We start from the raw sequence: 21,881 nt of genomic DNA, 5'->3' as shown, positions 1-21,881 counted from the left end.
GGGGGAGGGAGAGGGAGAGAGGGAGGGAGAGGGAGAGAGGGGGAGGGAGAGGGAGAGGGGGGGAGGGAGAGAGAGAGAGAGGGAGAGGGAGAGAGAGAGGGAGAGGGAGAGAGAGGGAGAGAGAGAGGGAGAGGGAGAGAGAAAGAGGGAGAGAGAGGGAGAGGGAGGGAGAAGGAGAGGGAGAGAGAGAGAGAGGGAGAGGGAGAGAGAGCGAGAGGGAGGGAGAGAGGGGGAGAGGGAGAGGGAGAGAGGGAGAGAGAGGGAGAGAGAGAGAGAGCGAGAGGGAGAGGGGGAGAGGGAGAGAGAGGGAGAGGGAGGGAGAGAGGGGGAGACGGAGAGTGAGAGTGAGAGGGAGAGAGGGAGGGAGAGGGAGAGGGAGGGGGAGGGAGGGGGAGAGGGAGAGAATTCCCCACTGAGTGAACAGGGTCTGGCAGGAGGATGGAGGTTCCTGCCGATTGTCCCCCCACAAACCTACAGCCTGCTCCCTCAGGAACCACCATTCCTTCCTTCACTGTCGCTGGATCAGACTCCCAGAACTCCCTCTCGGAGAGGGTAGCATTTTGGGTGTATCTACACCACATGGACTGAGACGGTTCACAAATGAGACTCCCCGCCAGTTTCTCCAGAGCAGCTAGGGACAGACAGGAAATGCTGGTCTAGGGAAGGGCAACTTCAACATGGGAGTGAATAAAACATTTCAGAAATAACTCTGAAACAGAACTTCCAAATTTACAGGAGAATAGCATGATCAATTCAACCAGGTATGACCAAACTTGCAAATGAAGCAGTAATTTGAGCGTGATAAGTTTAAGTGGCTGCATTTTGGTAGGAGATGATGTAACCTTTCAATAAGAATTTAAATGGGCCAGAGGAACAGAGATCGGGTACGGAATAAACACAATCATTAAAAGTAAAAATGCAGGTCTTTAAAAAATGTGTTAATTTCCACCCAAACGGGATTGATAAACAGGGCAGACATGTTTTACTAAAACTTTGGTTGGATTATTTTTGGAATACTGTGTGCAGTTCCGATCCACATGACAAAGACAAGACACAAGAGGTGAACTGGGAAAGGTGCTAGTGAAGCCATACAAGAATTCGGGGTTAAACCCATTGGGAAGACGGAAAAATCTGGGATTTGTTCCTCTGGACTAAAAGACAGGTTAAAGGCTGAACATTCGAGAAATGTTTAACTGAGTGTTTGTATAGAAGGTGTTTGGATTTATTGGGGAGACTGACGCTCAGAATTCAGCAGCTGCAGTTAGCACAGAAGATGTGAATACGGACGAGTGTGGAGTATAAGCAGCAGGGAACAGCTTCAGGGCTGCAGAATCCAGATCCTGCTCCATGTCTGTGAATAAATCCCAGCTCAGAATCCCGCTCGGACAGGGGTCAGGGATTAGACTGCATTTCCCAAAGCAGGATCCCAGCTGTCAATGCAGGCTTCCCCATCCAAATACTATTAATGGGAATTAATAAATTCATGTGAGACACCAATTCTGATGAAATGGGCAGGGAGACCAGGGGAGGGAGAGCAGGGGGAGGGAGACCAGGGGAGGGAGAGCAGGGGGAGGGAGAGCAGGGGGAGGGAGAGCAGGGGGAGGGAGACCAGGGGAGGGAGAGCAGGGGGAGGGAGAGCAGGGGGAGGGAGAGCAGGGGGAGGGAGACGAGGGGAGGGAGAGCAGGGGGAGGGAGACCAGGGGAGGGAGAGCAGGGGGAGGGAGAGCAGGGGGAGGGAGAGCAGGGGGAGGGAGACGAGGGGAGGGAGAGCAGGGGGAGGGAGACCAGGGGAGGGAGAGCAGGGGGAGGGAGAGCAGGGGGAGGGAGAGCAGGGGGAGGGAGAGCAGGGGAGGGAGAGCAGGGGGAGGGAGAGCAGGGGGAGGAAGAGCAGGGGGAGGGAGAGCAGGGGGAGGGAGAGCAGGGGGAGGGAGAGCAGGGGGAGGGAGAGCAGGGGGAGGGAGAGCAGGGGAGGGAGAGCAGGGGGAGGGAGACCTGGGGGAGGGAGAGCAGGGGAGGGAGAGCAGGGGGAGGGAGACGAGGGGAGGGAGAGCAGGGGGAGGGAGACGAGGGGAGGGAGAGCAGGGGGAGGGAGAGCAGGGGAGGGAGAGCAGGGGGAGGGAGAGCAGGGGGAGGGAGAGCAGGGGGAGGGAGAGCAGGGGGAGGGAGAGCAGGGGGAGGGAGAGCAGGGGGAGGGAGACCTGGGGAGGGAGACCGGGGGAGGGAGACCAGGGGAGGGAGACGAGGGGAGGGAGACTTGGGGAGGGAGACCGGGGAGGGAGAGCAGGGGAGGGAGACCGGGGGAGGGGGACCAGGGGGTCACGAGGCAGAAGATGAGGCGTTCTTCCTCCAGACGTCAGGCGGTTAGGGTTTGGTGATAGAGGAGGCCCAGGACCTGCATGTCCTTGGTTCAGTGGGAGAGAGAGTTAAAGTGTTCAGCCACAGGGCGGTGGGGTTGATTGGTGCGGATGTTCCAGAGATGTTCCCTAAAACGCCCTGCGATAAGGTGCCCAGTCTCCCCAATGTAGAGGAGACCGCATCGGGAGCAACGGATACAATAACTGATATTGGTGGATGTGCAGGTAAAACTTTGATGGATGTGGAAGGCTCCTTTAGGGCCTTGGATAGAGGTGAGGGAGGAGGTGTGGGCACAGGTTTTACAGTTCCTGCGGTGGCAGGGGAAGGTGGGCTGGTGGGGCTCGTGGACCTGATGAGGGAGTCGCAGGGGGAAAGGTCTCTGCGGAATGCAGAGAGGTGACTGGAGGATGACGCGATGTATATGTTGGTTGGTTGGAGGGTGAGAGGTGAGGCCAGGGGGGTCTGTCACTGTTACGGTTGGAGGGGTGAGATTCGAGGGCACAGGCGCGGGACGTGGATAAGATGCATCGTGAACCATATAGGAGGGGAAACTGCGGTCTTTGAAGAAGGAAGCTATCTGGGATGTTCTGTGGTGGAATGGTCCTCCTGGGAGCAGACGCAGCGGAGGAGGAGGAATTGGGAATAACAGACAGCGTTTTTACAGAAGGCATGGTGAGAGGAGATGTTGTCCAGGTAGTTGTGGGAGTCCGTGGGTTTGTAGAAGATGTCCGTGTCGAGTCGGTCACCCTTGATGGAGATGGAGATGGTCCAGGAAGGGGAGGGAGGGGTCCGAGATGGTCCAGGAAGGGGAGGGAGGGGTCCGAGAGGGTCCAGGAGTAGAATGTGTTGGTGAAGTTGATGAACTGTTCAACCTCCTCGCGGGAGCACGAGGTGGAGCCATTTACAAGTATCTCCCACAAACCGTTTGAATGGAAACACCATGGCTACAGAGCTGCTTCTCAGATCATTATTAACTGCAGGGAGACACATTTGTCTCAACACTCCAGAATGCAGGAAACCAAACAGGCAACAAATGCTATTAAAATATAAATACAGATATGTGAATCGCATGTATATATAAATCCCACAGTTTATCCCAGAGAGAGTGTAATTGTAAGTGTACAGAGGAGAGTTCTGATGTTGCCAGGACTGGACCAGCGGGGTTATGGGCAGGGTGGATCATCTGTAGTTGTGTTTGAACAGAGTAGAGTGACAGGAGATGACGAGGGGAGATTTATTTCGCTCAGCAGAAAACGGAGCACTGAATGAAAGGAATTGGAAAGGTCACAGGGGGGATGAGGGTGGGGGGTTTTGGAGCTCACTGCCTGAGAGGTTTTCCGAGTCAGAAAACCTGACCACATGAGAAGGTGCAAGGATATGCAGCCAATGTCTGTAACCTGCTGATATACAGACTCAACACGACAACTGGGAGGACACAGTGCGAGACGCTTCTTGGCTTGCACATACACAATGGGCCGAATGGTCTCTTCCTGTGCCACAAACATTAACAGTTGGATGACAGCACTTCAGTCATACTAGTTGATACAGAGATAATGGATCACTCCAGATAAAACAATCTCAAGTAAAGACGAATTTAAGACACTTCATGCATTGAGGGAGTGCCGCACTGTCAGAGGGTCAGTACTGAGGGAGTGCTGCACTGTCAGAGGGTCAGTGCTGAGGGAGTGCCGCACAGTCAGAGGGTCAGTACTGACGGAGTGCTGCACTGTCAGAGGGTCAGTACTGAGGGAGTGCCGCACTGTCACAGGGTGGGTACTGAGGGAGTGCCGCACTGTCAGAGGGTCAGTACTGAGGGAGTGCCACACTGTCAGAGGGTCAGTGCTGAGGGAGTGCCGCACTGTCAGAGGGTCAGTGCTGATGGAGTGCTGCACTGTCAGAGGGTCAGTACTGAGGGAGTGCTGCACTGTCAGAGGGTCAGTACTGAGGGAGTGCTGCACTGTCAGAGGGTCGGTACCGAGGGAGTGCTGCACTGTCAGAGGGTCAGTACTGAGGGAGTGCCGCACAGTCAGAGGGTCAGTACTGAGGGAGTGCCGCACAGTCAGAGGGTCAGTGCTGAGGGAGTGCTGCACTGTCAGAGGGTCAGTGCTGAGGGAGTGCCGCACTGTCAGAGGGTCAGTACTGAGGGAGTGCCGCACAGTCAGAGGGTCAGTACTGAGGGAGTGCCGCACTGTCAGAGGGTCAGTACTGAGGGAGTGCCGCACAGTCAGAGGGTCAGTACTGAGGGAGTGCCGCACTGTCACAGGGTGGGTACTGAGGGAGTGCCGCACTGTCAGTGGGTCAGTACTGAGGGAGTGCTGCACTGTCAGAGTGTCAGTGCTGAGGGAGTGCCGCACTGTCAGAGGGTCAGTACTGAGGGAGTGCTGCACTGTCAGAGGGTCAGTGCTGAGGGAGTGCTGCACTGTCAGAGGGTCAGTACTGAGGGAGTGCCACACTGTCAGAGGGTCAGTGCTGAGGGAGTGCCGCACTGTCAGAGGGTCAGTGCTGAGGGAGTGCTGCACTGTCAGAGGGTCAGTACTGAGGGAGTGCCGCACAGTCAGAGGGTCAGTACTGACGGAGTGCTGCACTGTCAGAGGGTCGGTACTGAGGGAGTGCTGCACTGTCAGAGGGTCAGTACTGAGGGAGTGCCGCACAGTCAGAGGGTCAGTACTGAGGGAGTGCCGCACAGTCAGAGGGTCAGTGCTGAGGGAGTGCCGCACTGTCAGAGGGTCAGTACTGAGGGAGTGCCGCACTGTCACAGGGTGGGTACTGAGGGAGTGCCGCACTGTCAGAGGGTCAGTACTGAGGGAGTGCCACACTGTCAGAGGGTCAGTGCTGAGGGAGTGCCGCACTGTCAGAGGGTCAGTGCTGAGGGAGTGCTGCACTGTCAGAGGGTCAGTACTGAGGGAGTGCTGCACTGTCAGAGGGTCAGTACTGAGGGAGTGCTGCACTGTCAGAGGGTCGGTACCGAGGGAGTGCTGCACTGTCAGAGTGTCAGTACTGAGGGAGTGCCGCACAGTCAGAGGGTCAGTACTGAGGGAGTGCCGCACAGTCAGAGGGTCAGTGCTGAGGGAGTGCCGCACTGTCAGAGGGTCAGTGCTGAGGGAGTGCCGCACTGTCAGAGGGTCAGTGCTGAGGGAGTGCCGCACTGTCAGAGGGTCAGTGCTGAGGGAGTGCCGCACTGTCAGAGGGTCAGTACTGAGGGAGTGCCGCACAGTCAGAGGGTCAGTACTGAGGGAGTGCCGCACTGTCACAGGGTGGGTACTGAGGGAGTGCCGCACTGTCAGTGGGTCAGTACTGAGGGAGTGCTGCACTGTCAGAGTGTCAGTGCTGAGGGAGTGCCGCACTGTCAGAGGGTCAGTACTGAGGGAGTGCTGCACTGTCAGAGGGTCAGTGCTGAGGGAGTGCTGCACTGTCAGAGGGTCAGTACTGAGGGAGTGCCACACTGTCAGAGGGTCAGTGCTGAGGGAGTGCCGCACTGTCAGAGGGTCAGTGCTGAGGGAGTGCTGCACTGTCAGAGGGTCAGTACTGAGGGAGTGCCGCACAGTCAGAGGGTCAGTACTGACGGAGTGCCGCACTGTCAGAGGGTCAGTACTGAGGGAGTGCCGCACAGTCAGAGGGTCAGTACTGAGGGAGTGCCGCACAGTCAGAGGGTCAGTGCTGAGGGAGTGCTGCACTGTCAGAGGGTCAGTGCTGAGGGAGTGCCGCACTGTCAGAGGGTCAGTACTGAGGGAGTGCCGCACAGTCAGAGGGTCAGTACTGAGGGAGTGCCGCACTGTCACAGGGTGGGTACTGAGGGAGTGCCGCACTGTCAGTGGGTCAGTACTGAGGGAGTGCTGCACTGTCAGAGTGTCAGTGCTGAGGGAGTGCCGCACTGTCAGTGGGTCAGTACTGAGGGAGTGCTGCACTGTCAGAGTGTCAGTGCTGAGGGAGTGCCGCACTGTCAGAGGGTCAGTGCTGAGGGAGTGGGCGCTGTCAGAGGGTCAGTACTGAGGGAGTGCCGCACTGTCACAGGGTGGGTACTGAGGGAGTGCCGCACTGTCAGAGGGTCAGTACTGAGGGAGTGCCACACTGTCACAGGGTGGGTACTGAGGGAGTGCCGCACTGTCAGAGGGTCAGTACTGAGGGAGTGCCGCACTGTCACAGGGTGGGTACTGAGGGAGTGCCGCACTGTCAGAGGGTCAGTACTGAGGGAGTGCCACACTGTCACAGGGTGGGTACTGAGGGAGTGCCGCACTGTCAGAGGGTCAGTGCTGAGGGAGTGGGCGCTGTCAGAGGGTCAGTACTGAGGGAGTGCTGCACTGTCAGAGGGTCAGTGCTGAGGGAGTGCCGCACTGTCAGAGGGTCAGTACTGAGGGAGTGCTGCACTGTCAGAGGGTCAGTACTGAGGGAGTGCTGCACTGTCAGAGGGTCAGTACTGAGGGAGTGCTGCACTGTCAGAGGGTCAGTACTGAGGGAGTGCCGCACTGTCAGAGGGTCAGTACTGAGGGAGTGCCGCACCGTCAGAGGGTCAGTACTGAGGGAGTGCCGCACTGTCAGAGGGTCAGTACTGAGGGAGTGCCGCACCGTCAGAGGGTCAGTACTGAGGGAGTGCTGCACTGTTTAATTTATCCGAAATCCTAGTGTGTGGAACACCGTACATACTCTCGGAGAATAGAGTTCATGATTTGTATCTGACACTGAAGTCAGTGTAAACCTGTTGGTAATTATTGCATTATTTCCAATCTGGCCTGAGAAACAAAAAGCGCTTGTTCCGAAAGTTATCCGATCCTTTTCCTTCTTTCTTTCCTGTCTGCAGTTTTCCCAACATGGGCCTCAGACTCAGTGGATGCCAGGTGCTGCACTGATCCCCTTTAGCCACGCTCCTGTGTCACTCTGTCACTCCAAAAGGGACGTGGTGAGGACCGAAAGGAACTGACCCTTGCCTCGGTGTGTCCATCTGCCAGCCTCACCCTCTCAGTCAGCACCAGCAGACACGGATTAACCACGTGTCTGAGCCAGCTGCCTTGAGGTGGATTCCTGCAGCAGCTGCTGAGGCGTTGGTGTGACCGCAGGCAGGAAACGGAGCAGCTCGGTCTCTGCAGACGCTGCTGCATTTGGTGCTGTGTCTGAGAGGCACGGACAAGTGCTGTTGGATTCGAGGCATTGTTCTGAACAGTTGCCATCATGTGGGAGATTTGCTGCTGGCGTAATAAATCAGAGAAAGACAGGTGAAACCCCACTGTGGCACTTTGAGAACTTGAATTCCTTCTGATAGAAAACTCTCGAAATGAACGATAACACTGAACTTGGAGACTGTGTGTGACTCCTAAAGGACATTGACACATTGGTGGGGGAGGCAGGTCAGGGTCAGTGCAGAGAAGTGGGAGGGGATTTACTTTGGTCCAAGAAATATTCGAAGACTGTATAAAATAGGGGTACAATTCGAAAGTGGGGGGGGTGCAGGAGTGGAGGGACCTGGCTGTACGCGGGCACTGATCATTGAAGGTGGGAGAGTGGGCAGAGAGAGCAGTGAATAAAGAGCAGAGTGTCCTACTTTACTAACAGGGACACGGGATACAGGGTGAGGAGGTCACTTTCAACTTGAAGACTAGATTAGATTAGATTAGATTAGATTTACAGTGTGGAAACAGGCCCTTCGGCCCAACAAGTCCACACCGACCCGCTGAAGCGCAACCCACCCATACCCCTACATTTACCCCTTACCTAACACCACGGGCAATTTAGCACGGCCAATTCACCTGACCCGCACATCTTTGTGACTGTGGGAGGAAACCGGAGCACCCGGAGGAAACCCTAGTTAGACCTCAGCGGGAATATTGGGTCCAGGTGTGGGTACCACATGATTGGAAAGGTGGAATGTATGGGAACGCGAGCAGTAGAGGTTCACAGGAATGGGTCCAGGGATGGCGCAGCTCAGGGGGGAGGACAGACGGAAGAACTGGAGAATGTTTCTCTTGGAGAGAGGAGAGTTGAGAGGAGGTTTGACTGAGGGTTGGGAAACGATGGTCAGGGCTGTTTCTGCTTGTCAAAGGAGTGAGAGGGCAGGGACGTCATGTGATGTACACATGGAGCAAGGAGGTGGGGAGGAAAAGCCTTCTTCACCCAGCGAGGAGTTTGGGTCGGGACATGGTGGAGGCAGATTCAGTGGAGGCATTCAGGGGGCAACAGATGGGTATGGGGAGAGTAACGGGGGGAGAGTAACGGGGGGAGAGTAACAGGGGGAGAGTAACGGTGGGAGAGTAACGGGGGGAGAGTAATGGGGGAGAGTAACGGGGGGAGAGTAACGGGGGAGAGTAACGGGGGAGAGTAACGGTGGGAGAGTAACAGGGGGAGAGTAACGGTGGGAGAGTAACGGGGGGAGAGTAACGGGGGGAGAGTAACGGGGGAGAGTAACGGGGGGAGAGTAACGGGGGGAGAGTAACAGGGGAGAGTAACGGTGGGAGAGTAACGGGGGGAGAGTAACGGGGGAGAGTAACGGGGGGAGAGTAACGGGGGAGAGTAACAGGGGGAGAGTAACGGTGGGAGAGTAACGGGGGGAGAGTAACGGGGGAGAGTAACGGTGGGAGAGTAACAGGGGGAGAGTAACGGTGGGAGAGTAACGGTGGGAGAGTAACGGGGGGAGAGTAACGGTGGGAGAGTAACGGTGGGAGAGTAACGGTGGGAGAGTAACGGTGGGAGAGTAACGGGGAGAGTAATGGGGGAGAGTAACGGGGGAGAGTAACGGTGGGAGAGTAACGGGGGAGAGTAACGGGGGAGAGTAACGGGGGGAGAGTAACGGTGGGAAAGTAACGGGGGAGAGTAACGGGGGAGAGTAACAGTGGGAGAGTAACGGTGGGAGAGTAACGGGGGAGAGTAACGGGGGAGAGTAACGGTGGGAGAGTAACGGTGGGAGAGTAACGGGGGGAGAGTAACAGGGGAGAGTTACGGTGGGAGAGTAACGGTGGGATAGTAACGGGGGAGAGTAACGGGGGAAAGTAACGGGGGAGAGTAATGGTGGGATAGTTGGGATAGTAACGGTGGGACAGTAACGGTGGGACAGTAACGGTGGGATAGTAACAGTGGGATAGTAACAGTGGGAGAGTAATGGTGGGCAGGGAGAGGGGGAAGGCAGTAGATTGGCATTAGTGAATGATGCTCCTGAAGAGCTGGTGTCGGCACGATGGGACCAATGGCCTCCTTCTGCGGAATAATAATTCAGCGATTTGATGAGAATGAGTTTGGACCAGTAAAAGTGGCCAGTGGCTATTAACCCGTCTCAAAACTGCCACCTCATCTATGATGTCCCTATAGAGAGGGAAATCTGTCCTATTTCCCCCGTCTTGCTGTGAGTCCAGACCAGCACTGTAACATAAGAACGTTAGATCCTGGACTAACCTCTCCATTATACCAGAGCTCCTGCTCACTGAGACTAAACAGCTCAATATGGGCAGGTATCAAACACTGTCCAACCTGAGGACACACGGATCTGAATTAGTCCTTCCCTATGTGTGCAGTTCCGGTCTCCTTCCGATCGGAAAGATGTTGTGAGACTTGAAAGAGTTCAGAAAAGGTTTACAAGGATGTTGCCAGGGTTGGAGGATCTGAGCTACAGGGAGAGGCTGAACAGGCTGGGGCTGTTTTCCCTGGAGCGTCGGAGGCTGAGGGGGTGACCTTATAGAGGTTTACAAAAATAAGGAGGGGTATGGATAGGATAAATAGACAAAGTATTTTCCCTGGGGTAGGGGAGTCCAAAACTAGAGGGCATAGGTTTAGGGTGAGAGGGGAAAGATATAAAAGAGACCTAAGGGGCAACGTTTTCACACAGAGGGTGGTATGGGCATGGAATGAGCTGCCAGAGGATGTGGTGGAGGCTGGTACAATTACAACATTTAAGAGGCATTTGGATGGGTATATGAATAGGAAGGGTTTGGAGGGATATGGGCCGGGTGCTGGCAGGTGGGACTAGATTGGGTTGGGTTATCTGGTCAGTATGGACGGGTTGGACCGAAGGGTCTGTTTCCATGCTGTACATCTCTATGACTCAAATGTCATGAACAGATGAGGAGCTGGTGTGCTGATGTTTGACATGTCCAGTTTACTTTAAACCTGGAGACTGTCCTTCACATTGCCTTCTCCTTGAACAATGACTGCCTTAAGGACGATGGCTGGTACAGCCACGTGGCCAGGAAAATCACAGCATCAGGGAAGGTCGAGAACCAGACCGACAATCACCTGCAGAAGGCAAGCACTCAGTGAACCATTTCACAAAACAACCCACTCCAGCTTTCAGAGCGGCTAACTGCCAGGCCAGTTAGAGAGAAACCTCATCGAGGACTGACCCAGAACACTGAGTCTCCCACTTTAGTGGGGGAATGGAGCTGGGGTGGGCAGGGATAGCAAGAGTGAAGGAGAAACACTGAGACCACTCACAAAGTACCTCCAACACTGAAACACCAGGTCAGCTCCTGTCTCCTCATACTCAGAGGAAGGACATCACTCACTCAGAGATTCCCCCAGACCAGCGGGATTCAGGATGGAGCAGGACCCCTCAGAGCCAGCTTGTCCCCTACACCCATTTACAATTCGAGTTCTCTCTCTCTCCTTTCTCTTCGAAGGGCCGAAGGGCCTGTTTCCACACTGTAAGTCTAATCTTCCTTCTGGCTTCATTCTCCCTGTGGTTCCCTTCTTTCTCATCCTGGTCACACACTCACAACCTACAACCTCGCTCTCTCTCTCTCGGCCCGGTGTTGGGGGTCTCTCTCTCTCTCTCTCTCTCGGCCCGGTGTTGGGGGTCTCTCTCTCTCTCTCTCTCTCGGCCCGGTGTTGGGGGTCTCTCTCTCTCTCTCTCTCGGCCCGGTGTTGGGGGTCTCTCTCTCTCTCTCTCTCTCGGCCCGGTGTTGGGGGTCTCTCTCTCTCTCTCTCGGCCCGGTGTTGGGGGGGGGTCTCTCTCTCTCTGTCTCTCTCGGCCCGGTGTTGGGGGTCTTTCTCTCTCTCTCTCTCGGCCCAGTGTTGGGGTCTCTCTCTCTCACTCTCTCTCTCGGCCCAGTGTGGGGGGGGTCTCTCTCTCTCTCTCTCGGCCCGGTGTGGGGGTCTCTCTCTCTCACTCTCTCTCTCGGCCCAGTGTGGGGGGGGTCTCTCTCTCTCTCTCTCTCTCTCTCGGCCCGGTGTGGGGGTGTCTCTCTCTCTCTCTCTCTCAGCCCGGTGTGGGGGGGTCTCTCTCTCTCTCTCTCTCGGTCCGGTGTGGGGGGGGCTCTCTCTCTCTCTCTCTCTCTGGGCCCGGTGTGGGGGGAGGGTCTCTCTCTCTCTCTCTCTGGGCCCGGTGTGGGGGGGTCTGTCTCTCTCTCTCGGCCCGGTGTGGGGGGGGGGTCTCTCTCTCTCTCTCTCTCTGGGCCCGGTGTGGGGGGGTCTCTCTCTCTTTCTCTCTCGGCCCGGTGTTAGGGGTCTCTCTCTCTCTCTCTCTCTCGGCCCGGTGTGGGGGGTCTCTCTCTCTCTCTCGGCCCGGTGTGGGGGGGTCTCTCTCTCTCTCTCTCGGCCCGGTGTGGGGGGGTCTCTCTCTCTCTCTGGGCCCGGTGTTGGGGGTCTCTCTCTCTCTCTCTCTCGGCCCGGTGTTGGGGGTCTCTCTCTCTCTCTGGGCCCGGTGTGGGGGGGTCTCTCTCTCTCTCTCTCTCGGCCCGGTGTTGGGGGTCTCTCTCTCTCTCTCTCGGCCCGGTGTGGGGGGGTCTCTCTCTCTCTCTCTCTCTCTCGGCCCGGTGTTGGGGGTCTCTCTCTCTCTCTCTCGGCCCGGTGTTGGGGGTCTCTCTCTCTCTCTCTCTCTCTCGGCCCGGTGTTGGGGGTCTCTCTCTCTCTCTCTCGGCCCGGTGTTGGGGGGGGGTCTCTCTCTCTCTGTCTCTCTCGGCCCGGTGTTGGGGGTCTTTCTCTCTCTCTCTCGGCCCAGTGTTGGGGTCTCTCTCTCTCACTCTCTCTCTCGGCCCAGTGTGGGGGGGGTCTCTCTCTCTCTCTCTCGGCCCGGTGTGGGGGTCTCTCTCTCTCACTCTCTCTCTCGGCCCAGTGTGGGGGGGGTCTCTCTCTCTCTCTCTCTCTCGGCCCGGTGTGGGGGGAGTCTCTCTCTCTCTCTCTCTCAGCCCGGTGTGGGGGGGTCTCTCTCTCTCTCTCTCTCGGTCCGGTGTGGGGGGGGCTCTCTCTCTCTCTCTCTCTCTGGGCCCGGTGTGGGGGGGGGGGTCTCTCTCTCTCTCTCTCTGGGCCCGGTGTGGGGGGGTCTGTCTCTCTCTCTCGGCCCGGTGTGGGGGGGGTCTCTCTCTCTCTCTCTCTCTCGGCCCGGTGTGGGGGGGTCTCTCTCTCTCTCTCTGGGCCTGGTGTGGGGGGGTCTCTCTCTCTTTCTCTCTCGGCCCGGTGTTAGGGGTCTCTCTCTCTCTCTCTCTCTCGGCCCGGTGTGGGGGGTCTCTCTCTCTCTCTCGGCCCGGTGTGGGGGGGTCTCTCTCTCTCTCTCTCGGCCCGGTGTGGGGGGGTCTCTCTCTCTCTCTGGGCCCGGTGTTGGGGGTCTCTCTCTCTCTCTCTCTCGGCCCGGTGTTGGGGGTCTCTCTCTCTCTCTGGGCCCGGGGTGGGGGGGTCTCTCTCTCTCTCTCTCTCGGCCCGGTGTTGGGGGTCTCTCTCTCTCTCTCTCGGCCCGGTGTGGGGGGGTCTCTCTCTCTCTCTCTCTGGGCCCGGTGTGGGGGGTCTCTCTCTCTCTCTCTCTCTCTCGGCCCGGTGTGGGGGGGTCTCTCTCTCTCTCTCTCTCTCTGGGCCCGGTGTGGGGGGGTCTCTCTCTCTCTCTCTCTCTCTCGGCCCGGTGTGGGGGGGTCTCTCTCTCTCTCTCTCGGCCCGGTGTGGGGGGGTCTCTCTCTCTCTCTCGGCCCGGTGTTGGGGGTCTCTCTCTCTCTCTCTCTCTCGGCCCGGTGTTGGGGGTCTCTCTCTCTCTCTCGGGCCGGTGTTGGGGGTCTCTCTCTCTCTCTGGGCCCGGTGTTGGGGGTCTCTCTCTCTCTCTCTCTCTCTCGGCCCGGTGTTGGGGGTCTCTCTCTCTCTCTCTCTCTCGGCCCGGTGTTGGGGGTCTCTCTCTCTCTCTCTCTCTCGGCCCGGTGTGGGGGGGTCTCTCTCTCTCTCTCTCTCTCTGGGCCCGGTGTGGGGGGGTCTCTCTCTCTCTCTCTCGGCCCGGTGTTAGGGGTCTCTCTCTCTCTCGGCCCGGTGTGGGGGGTCTCTCTCTCTCTCTCGGCCCGGTGTGGGGGGGTCTCTCTCTCTCTCTCTCGGCCCGGTGTGGGGGGGTCTCTCTCTCTCTCTCGGCCCGGTGTTGGGGGTCTCTCTCTCTCTCTCTCTCTCGGCCCGGTGTTGGGGGTCTCTCTCTCTCTCTCGGCCCGGTGTTGGGGGTCTCTCTCTCTCTCTGGGCCCGGTGTTGGGGGTCTCTCTCTCTCTCTCTCGGCCCGGTGTTGGGGGTCTCTCTCTCTCTCTCGGCCCGGTGTTGGGGGTCTCTCTCTCTCTCTGGGCCCGGTGTGGGGGGGGTCTCTCTCTCTCTCGGCCCGGTGTTGGGCGTGTCTCTCTCTCTCTCTCAGCCCGGTGTGGGGGGGTCTCTCTCTCTCTCTCTCTCTGGGCCCGGTGTGGGGGGTTCTCTCTCTCTCTCTCTCTCTCACTCTCTCTCTCTCTCGGCCCGGTGTTGGGCGTCTCTCTCTCTCTCAGCCCGGTGTGGGGGGGTCTCTCTCTCTCTCTCTCTCTCGGCCCGGTGTTGGGGGGGTCTCTCTCTCTCTCTCTCGGCCCGGTGTGGGGGGGTCTCTCTCTCTCTCTCAGCCCGGTGTGGGGGGGTCTCTCTCTCTCTCTCTCTCTCGGCCCGGTGTGGGGGGGTCTCTCTCTCTCTCTCAGCCCGGTGTGGGGGGGTCTCTCTCTCTCTCTCTCTCTCGGCCCGGTGTTGGGGGTCTCTCTCTGTCTCTCTCTCTCTCTGGGCCCGGTGCGGGGGTCTCTCTCTCTCTCTGGGCCCGGTGTGGGGGGGGTCTCTCTCTCTCTCTCTCTCTCTCAGCCCGGTGTGGGGGGGTCTCTCTCTCTCTCTCTCTCTGGGCCGGTGTGGGGGGGTCTCTCTCTCTCTCTCTCTCTCACTCTCTCTCTCTCTCGGCCCGGTGTTGGGCGTCTCTCTCTCTCTCAGCCCGGTGTGGGGGGGTCTCTCTCTCTCTCTCTCTCTAGGCCCGGTGTTGGGGGGGTCTCTCTCTCTCTCTCTCGGCCCGGTGTGGGGGTCTCTCTCTCTCTCGGCCCGGTGTGGGGGTCTCTCTCTCTCTCTCAGCCCGGTGTGGGGGGGTCTCTCTCTCTCTCTCTCTCTCGGCCCGGTGTTGGGGGTCTCTCTCTGTCTCTCTCTCTCTCTGGGCCCGGTGTGGGGGTCTCTCTCTCTCTCTCTCTCTCTGGGCCTGGTGTGGGTGGGTCTCTCTCTCTCTCTCTCTCTCTCTCTGGGCCCGGTGTTGGGGGTCTCTCTCTCTCTCTCTCTCTCGGCCCGGTGTGGGGGGTCTCTCTCTCTCTCTCTGGGCCCGGTGTGGGGGGGGTCTCTCTCTCTCTCTCTCTCTCGGCCCGGTGTTGGGGGTCTCTCTCTCTCCTTCTCGGCCCGGTGTTGGGGGTCTCTCTCTCTCTCTCTCTCTCTCGGCCCGGTGTTGGGGGTCTCTCTCTCTCTCTCGGCCCAGTGTTGGGGGTCTCTCTCTCTCTCTCTCTCTCTCGGCCCGGTGTGGGGGGGTCTCTCTCTCTCTCTCTCTCTGGGCCCGGTGTTGGGGATCTCTCTCTCTCTCTCTCTCTCTCGGCCCGGTGTTGGGGGTCTCTCTCTCTCTCTCGGCCCGGTGTTGGGGGTCTCTCTCTCTCTCGGCCCGGTGTTGGGGGTCTCTCTCTCTCTCTCTCGGCCCGGTGTTGGGGGTCTCTCTCTCTCTCTCTGGGCCCGGTGTGGGGGTCTCTCTCTCTCGGCCCGGTGTTGGGGGTCTCTCTCTCTCTCTCTCTCTGGGCCCGGTGTTGGGGGGGTCTCTCTCTCTCTCTCTCGGCCCGGTGTTGGGGGTCTCTCTCTCTCTCTCTCGGCCCGGTGTTGGGGGTCTCTCTCTCTCTCTCTCTCGGTCGGTGTGTGGGGGGGTCTCTCTCTCTCTCTCTCTCTCGGCCCGGTGTTGGGGGTCTCTCTCTCTCTCTCTGGGCCCGGTGTTGGGGGTCTCTCTCTCTCTCTCTCTCTCTGGGCCCGGTGTTGGGGGTCTCTCTCTCTCTCTCTCTCTGGGCCCGGTGTTGGGGGGTCTCTCTCTCTCTCTCTCTGGGCCCGGTGTTGGGGGGGTCTCTCTCTCTCTCTCTCTCTCTCTGGGCCCGGTGTTGGGGGGGGGTCTCTCTCTCTCTCTCTCTCGGCCCGGTGTTGGGGGTCTCTCTCTCTCTCTGGGCCCGGTGTTGGGGGTCTCTCTCTCTCTCTCTCTCTCGGCCCGGTGTTGGGGGTCTCTCTCTCTCTCTCTGGGCCCGGTGTTGGGGGTCTCTCTCTCTCTCTGGGCCCGGTGTGGGGGGGTCTCTCTCTCTCTCTCTCTCTGGGCCCGGTGTTGGGGGGGTCTCTCTCTCTCTCTCTCGGCCTAGCAGAGCATTTCCAGGCTGGAGATTATTCCTCCGAGGGTGCCCTTACCCTGGCTGAGCACCCAAACAAACTCTTCACACCTAAACGTCCAGCTGTATTTCTGCATTTGCTCCTTAAATCTCAGAAGGTCAGCAATGTGTCACCTTTAACCTTATTTGGTCTGTTTCACGCTGGACTGTCATCACTGCGATGTTTAATTTTTAATTCTGCTCTTTCTTTCTACGTTTTTGTTCGGAGACTTTGTCAAGGTACGTACCCGAGATCGCTCCACGTGTGGTAACGTAGAACGTGGGACATACCTTACAGGAACGTTGTGCTGAACGTGTCTCCGGATGAAACGAATCCCTTCTGCCTGCCCTTGGTCAATTTCCCACCATTCCTTACCCATTCGTGCCCTTATTGGATTGGCCTCCACCACCTCCAAGCTCACTTTTCACACCAGGACTTCTGCCAACCTTCTGAGGACCCCTTCTCCCATCTCCAACCCACCCCGTCCACATGGACACCCTGCGCCAGTCTGTTACCCACCCTCAATCTCTTCATTTCCAACTGCCGCTGGGACATTAACCGCCTCAAGCTGCCCACCCCCCCTCGCCCACTCCAACCTCTCACCCTCGCAATGCGCAGCCCTCCACTCCCTCTGCTCCAACTCCAACCTCACCATCAAAGCAGCGGATAAAGGGGGAGCAGTGGGAGTCTGGCGCACTGACCTCTACACCGCTGAAGCCAGACGCCAACTCCTCTTACTGCTCCCTCGACCATGACCCCACCCCCCCATCACCAAACCATCATCTCCCAGACCATACAGAACCTCATCACTTCAGGAGGTCTCCCACCCACAGCTTCCAACCTCATAGTCCGGGAACCCCGCACTGCCCGGTTCTACCTTCTTCCCAAGATCCACATGCCTGACCACCCTGGCCAACCCATTGTCCCAGCATGCTCCTGCCCCACTGAACTCATCTCTACCTACCTCGACACTGTCCTATCCCCCCTAATCCAGGAACTCCCCACATACATTCGAGACACCACCCACGCCCTCCACCTCCTCCAAGACTTCCGTTTCCCCAGCCCCCAATGCGTCATCTTCACCATGGATATCCAATCCCTCTACACCTCCATCCGCCATGACCAGGGCCTCCAAGCCCTCCGTTTTTCCCTCTCCAGACGTCCCCAACATTACCCTTCCACTGACACTCTCATTCGTTTGGCCGAACTGGTCCTCACCCTGAACAATTTCTCCTTCGAATCCTCCCACTTCCTCCAGACCAAAGGGGTAGCCATGGGCACCTGTATGGGCCCCAGCTATGCCTGTCTCTTTGTTGGCTACGTAGAACAGTTGATCTTCCGTAATTACACCAGCACCACTCCCCACCTCTTCCTTCACTACATTGATGACTGCATTGGCACCACCTCATGCTCCCGCGAGGAGGTTGAGCAATTCATCAATGTCACGAACACCCTGAACATCCCACCCTGACCTTAAATTGACCTGGACCATCTCTGACCCCTCCCTCCCCTTCCTGAACCTCTCCATCTCCATCAACAACGATCAACTCAGCACTGATATCTTCTACAAACCCACCGACTCCCACAGCTCCTGGACTGCACCTCCACCCACCCTGACTCCTGTAAAAATGCCATCCCGTATTCCCAATTCCTCCGCCTCTGCCGTATCTGCTCCCAGGAGGACCAGTTCCACTAGATGGCCTTCTTTGTTAAAGACCATAATTTCCCCTCTCACTGGTCGATGATGCCCTCCAACGCATCTCATCCACATCCTGCACCTCTGCCCTCGAAGCCCACCCTTCCAACTGCAACAAGGACAGACCCACCCCCTTCAGTCTTCACCTTGCACCCCCTCAACCTCCAGATACATCACACCATCGTCCACCACATCCACCATCTACAAACGGAGCCCACCAGCAGAGATATATTTCCCTCCCCACCCCATCTGCTTTCCATAAAGACCACTCCCTCCGCGACTCCCTTGTCAGATCCATGCCCTCCCACCAGCCCACACCCCACCTTCCCCTGCCACTACAGCAAGTACAAAACCTGTGCCCGTACCTCTCCCCATTACCTCCGTCTAAGGCACCAAAGGAGCCTTCCACATCCATCAGAGTTCCACCTGTTCTTCCACACGTCATTTACTGCATTCATTGCTCCTGATGTAGTCTCCTCTACATTGGGGAGACAGAACACCTACTTGCAGAGCGCTTCAAAGAACATCTCCGGGACATCTGCACCAACCAACTCCCCCGCCCTGTGGCCGAACACTTCAACCACCCCCCCACTCCGCAAATGACATGCAGGTCCTGGGCCTCCTCCATCGTCCCTCTCTAACCACCTGAGACCTGGAGGAAGAATACCTCATCTTCCGCCTTGTGACCCTCCAACCACACAGCATCAACGTGGATTTCACCAGTTTCCTCATTTCCCCTCCCCCCACCTTATCCCAGAGCCAACCCTCCAACTCGGCACCGGCCCCATGACCTGTCCTACCTGTGTATCTTCCTTCCCACCCATCCACTCCACCCTCCTCTCCAACCTATCACCATTACCCCCACTTTCATCTACCTATCATACTCTCAGCTACCTTCGCCCCCCAGCCGGACCCCCTCCCATTTATCTCTCCACCCCCCTGGCCCACCAGCCTCATTCCTGATGAAGGGGTCTTGCCCGAAACGTTGATTCTCCTGCTCCTCGGATGCTGCCTGATCGTTTTAAGCCCCAGTCCCTTTGACTCTGATCTCCAGCATCTGCAGCTCTTTCTCCCCATGGCCCTGTATCAATCCCCAAACTTTTGCCCCCCTGTATCACCAGCCCTTGCAGAGTGTTCCACACTCCTACCACCCTCAGTGTTAAAGAAAACTACCCCTCACATCTCCCTTGAGTTCCTCCCCCTACCTCCCTGGACCTTAAATGCATGTCCCTGTACTCTTGTACTTAAGTATACATGACAATCAAATCAAAATCAAATCAAATCAAATACTCCCCAGAGAATGTGGACAAGGGGAGTCAGGACCAATTATTGATAGTTGAAAATGTGTTGCTAGTTAAAGCACAGCAGGTTAGGCAGCATCCAAGGAACAGGAAATTCGACGTTTCGGGCATAAGCCCTTCATCAGGGACAGAACCATGGATTCATTACTGGGAAGACCATACCATCCTCCCCTTTTGTTGTATTTTTGATTGTGGAATAATGTAGGAAGAAGACTGCTTTCTTAAAATAAAAGTATGTGTTAAACATTACTGCGTTTTTAAAAGCAGTTTGCCTGATGCTCATTGTAAGTGAGTTTTAAGGAGGTTTACTGGGATGGTCCATGGGATGGAGGGAGTGTCTCCCTCAGGAAGGGCTGGGGACTCTCCTCCCTCGGGTGTAGAGGAATGAGAGGGGACCTCATCGAAACGTTATGACAGGGCGAGAGAGGGACAATGCTGAGAGGATGGTTCCCCCCATGGGAGGGTCGACGAGGTGAGGGCACTGCCTCTGGATAAAGGGGGACACCAATTTCAGGCTGAGATGGGGAGGGCTTCCTTCGAGGGATGAGAGTCTTTGGGACGACTTACCACAGAGAGCTGTGTGGGCAGAGCAAATACCCCCCCAAGGGGGGAGGTGTCGGTGGGGTATATCCCCCTCCCCAGGGGGGAGGTGTCGGTGGGGTATATCCCCCCCAGGGAGGTGTCGGTGGGGTATATCCCCCTCCCCAGGGGGAGGTGTCGGTGGGGTATATCCCCCCCAGGGAGGTGTCAGTGGGGTACATCCGCCCCCGGGGGGAGGTGTCTGTGGGGTATATCCCCCTCCCCAGGGGGAGGTGTCGGTGGGGTATATCCCCCCCAGGGAGGTGTCTGTGGGGTATATCCCCCTCCCCAGGGGGGAGGTGTCGGTGGGGTATATCCCCCCCAGGGAGGTGTCTGTGGGGTATATCCCCCTCCCCAGGGGGGAGGTGTCTGTGGGGTATATCCCCCCAGGGGGGAGGTGTCAGTGGGGTATATCCCCCTCCCCAGGGGGGAGGTGTCTGTGGGGTATATCCCCCCAGGGGGGAGGTGTCAGTGGGGTATATCCCTCCCTCCCCCGAGGTGTCTGAGGGGTGGGGTTCTTTCGGTCAGCGTCGCCCCGCCCCCTGGGGGTGTCTGTCAGTGTCGCCCCGCCCCCTGGGGGTGTCTGTCAGTGTCGCCCCGCCCCCTGGGGGTGTCTCTCAGTGTCGCCCCGCCCCCTGGGGGTGTCTGTCAGTGTCGCCCCGCCCCCTGGGGGGTGTCTGTCAGTGTCGCCCCGCCCCCTGGGGGTGTCTCTCAGTGTCGCCCCGCCCCCTGGGGGTGTCTCTCAGTGTCGCTCCACCCCCTGGGGGGGTGTCTGTCAGTGTCGCTCCACCCCCTGGGGGGGTGTTTGTCAGTGTCGCTCCACCCCCTGGGGGGGTGTCTGTCAGTGTCGCTCCACCCCCTGGGGGTGTGTCTGTCAGTGTCGCCCCTCCCCCTGGGGGGGTGTCTGTCAGTGTCGCTCCACCCCCTGGGGGTGTGTCTGTCAGTGTCGCCCCTCCCCCTGGGGTGTCTCTCAGTGTCGCCCCTCCCCCTGGGTGTGTGTCTGTCAGTGTCGCCCCGCCCCCTGGGGGGTGTGTCTGTCAGTGTCGCCCCGCCCCCTGGGGGTGTGTCTGTCAGTGTCGCCCCTCCCCCTGGGGGTGTGTCTGTCAGTGTCGCCCCTCCCCCTGGGGTGTCTCTCAGTGTCGCCCCTCCCCCTGGGTGTGTGTCTGTCAGTGTCGCCCCGCCCCCTGGGGGGTGTGTCTGTCAGTGTCGCCCCGCCCCCTGGGGGGTGTGTCTGTCAGTGTCGCCCCTCCCCCTGGGGGTGTGTCTGTCAGTGTCGCCCCTCCCCCTGGGGTGTCTCTCAGTGTCGCCCCGCCCCCTGGGTGTGTGTCTGTCAGTGTCGCCCCTCCCCCTGGGTGTGTGTCTGTCAGTGTCGCCCCGCCCCCTGGGGGGTGTCTGTCAGCGTCGCCCCTCCCCCTGCGGGAGGGGGTGGAGTTATCCAGATCCCGATTCCACGCCATAGGTCGTTAGTGCGCATGCGTGCCAGTTCCCGCGCTTGGTTCGTAAGACGTTATATCATTGACGTACCTGTCCATGTGACAAACTGAACCCGGAAGAGATGTGCTCAGACTACAACTCCCAGAATCCTCGAAGACCCCGCGCAAGCGCGTTACCAATTACGTCTGTGGCATCCCCATCCGGACATGGTACAGTCCGGATTAACGCAGGAGCCAGCAGGAGGGCGGAAGGGACCATGTTCTCCGGAGGGGGAAAATGAGTATCGGCTGCTCCTTCCTGTCGTGCCCCTGGAAGAGGCGGCCTGTGCCGGCGGAGAGGAGCAAAGTGAAAGGCCGAGGCCTGGGGGCCTACTCCCGGAGGGAGCCGCTGCCCCGATCACCCAGGAACCAGGGGAGGGAGGTAAGGAGGCGGGAAACAACTGCGAGGCCCCGGAGTGAGGGGGGAGTGACTGACGGGGGGGAGTGAGGGGGGAGTGACTGACGGGGGGGAGTGAGGGGGGAGTGACTGACGGGGGGGGAGTGAGGGGAGAGTGACTGACGGGGGGGAGTGAGGGGAGAGTGACTGACGGGGGGAGTGACTGACGGGGGGGAGTGAGGGGGGAGTGACTGACGGGGGGAGTGACTGACGGGGGGGAGTGAGGGGGGAGTGACTGACGGGGGGAGTGACTGACGGGGGGAGTGAGGGGGGAGTGACTGACGGGGGGAGTGACTGACGGGGGGAGTGAGGGGGGAGTGACTGACGGGGGGAGTGAGGGGGGAGTGACTGACGGGGGGAAGTGAGGGGGGAGTGACTGACGGGGGGAGTGACTGACGGGGGGGAGTGAGGGGGGAGTGACTGACGGGGGGAGTGAGGGGGGAGTGACTGACGGGGGGTGACTGACGGGGGAGTGAGGGGGGAGTGACTGACGGGGGAGTGAGGGGGG

The sequence above is a fragment of the Hemiscyllium ocellatum genome, chromosome 3 (assembly GCF_020745735.1).
Source record: "Hemiscyllium ocellatum isolate sHemOce1 chromosome 3, sHemOce1.pat.X.cur, whole genome shotgun sequence".
In the NCBI taxonomy this organism is placed as follows: domain Eukaryota; kingdom Metazoa; phylum Chordata; class Chondrichthyes; order Orectolobiformes; family Hemiscylliidae; genus Hemiscyllium; species Hemiscyllium ocellatum.
Note: the sequence above shows the minus strand (reverse complement) of the source record.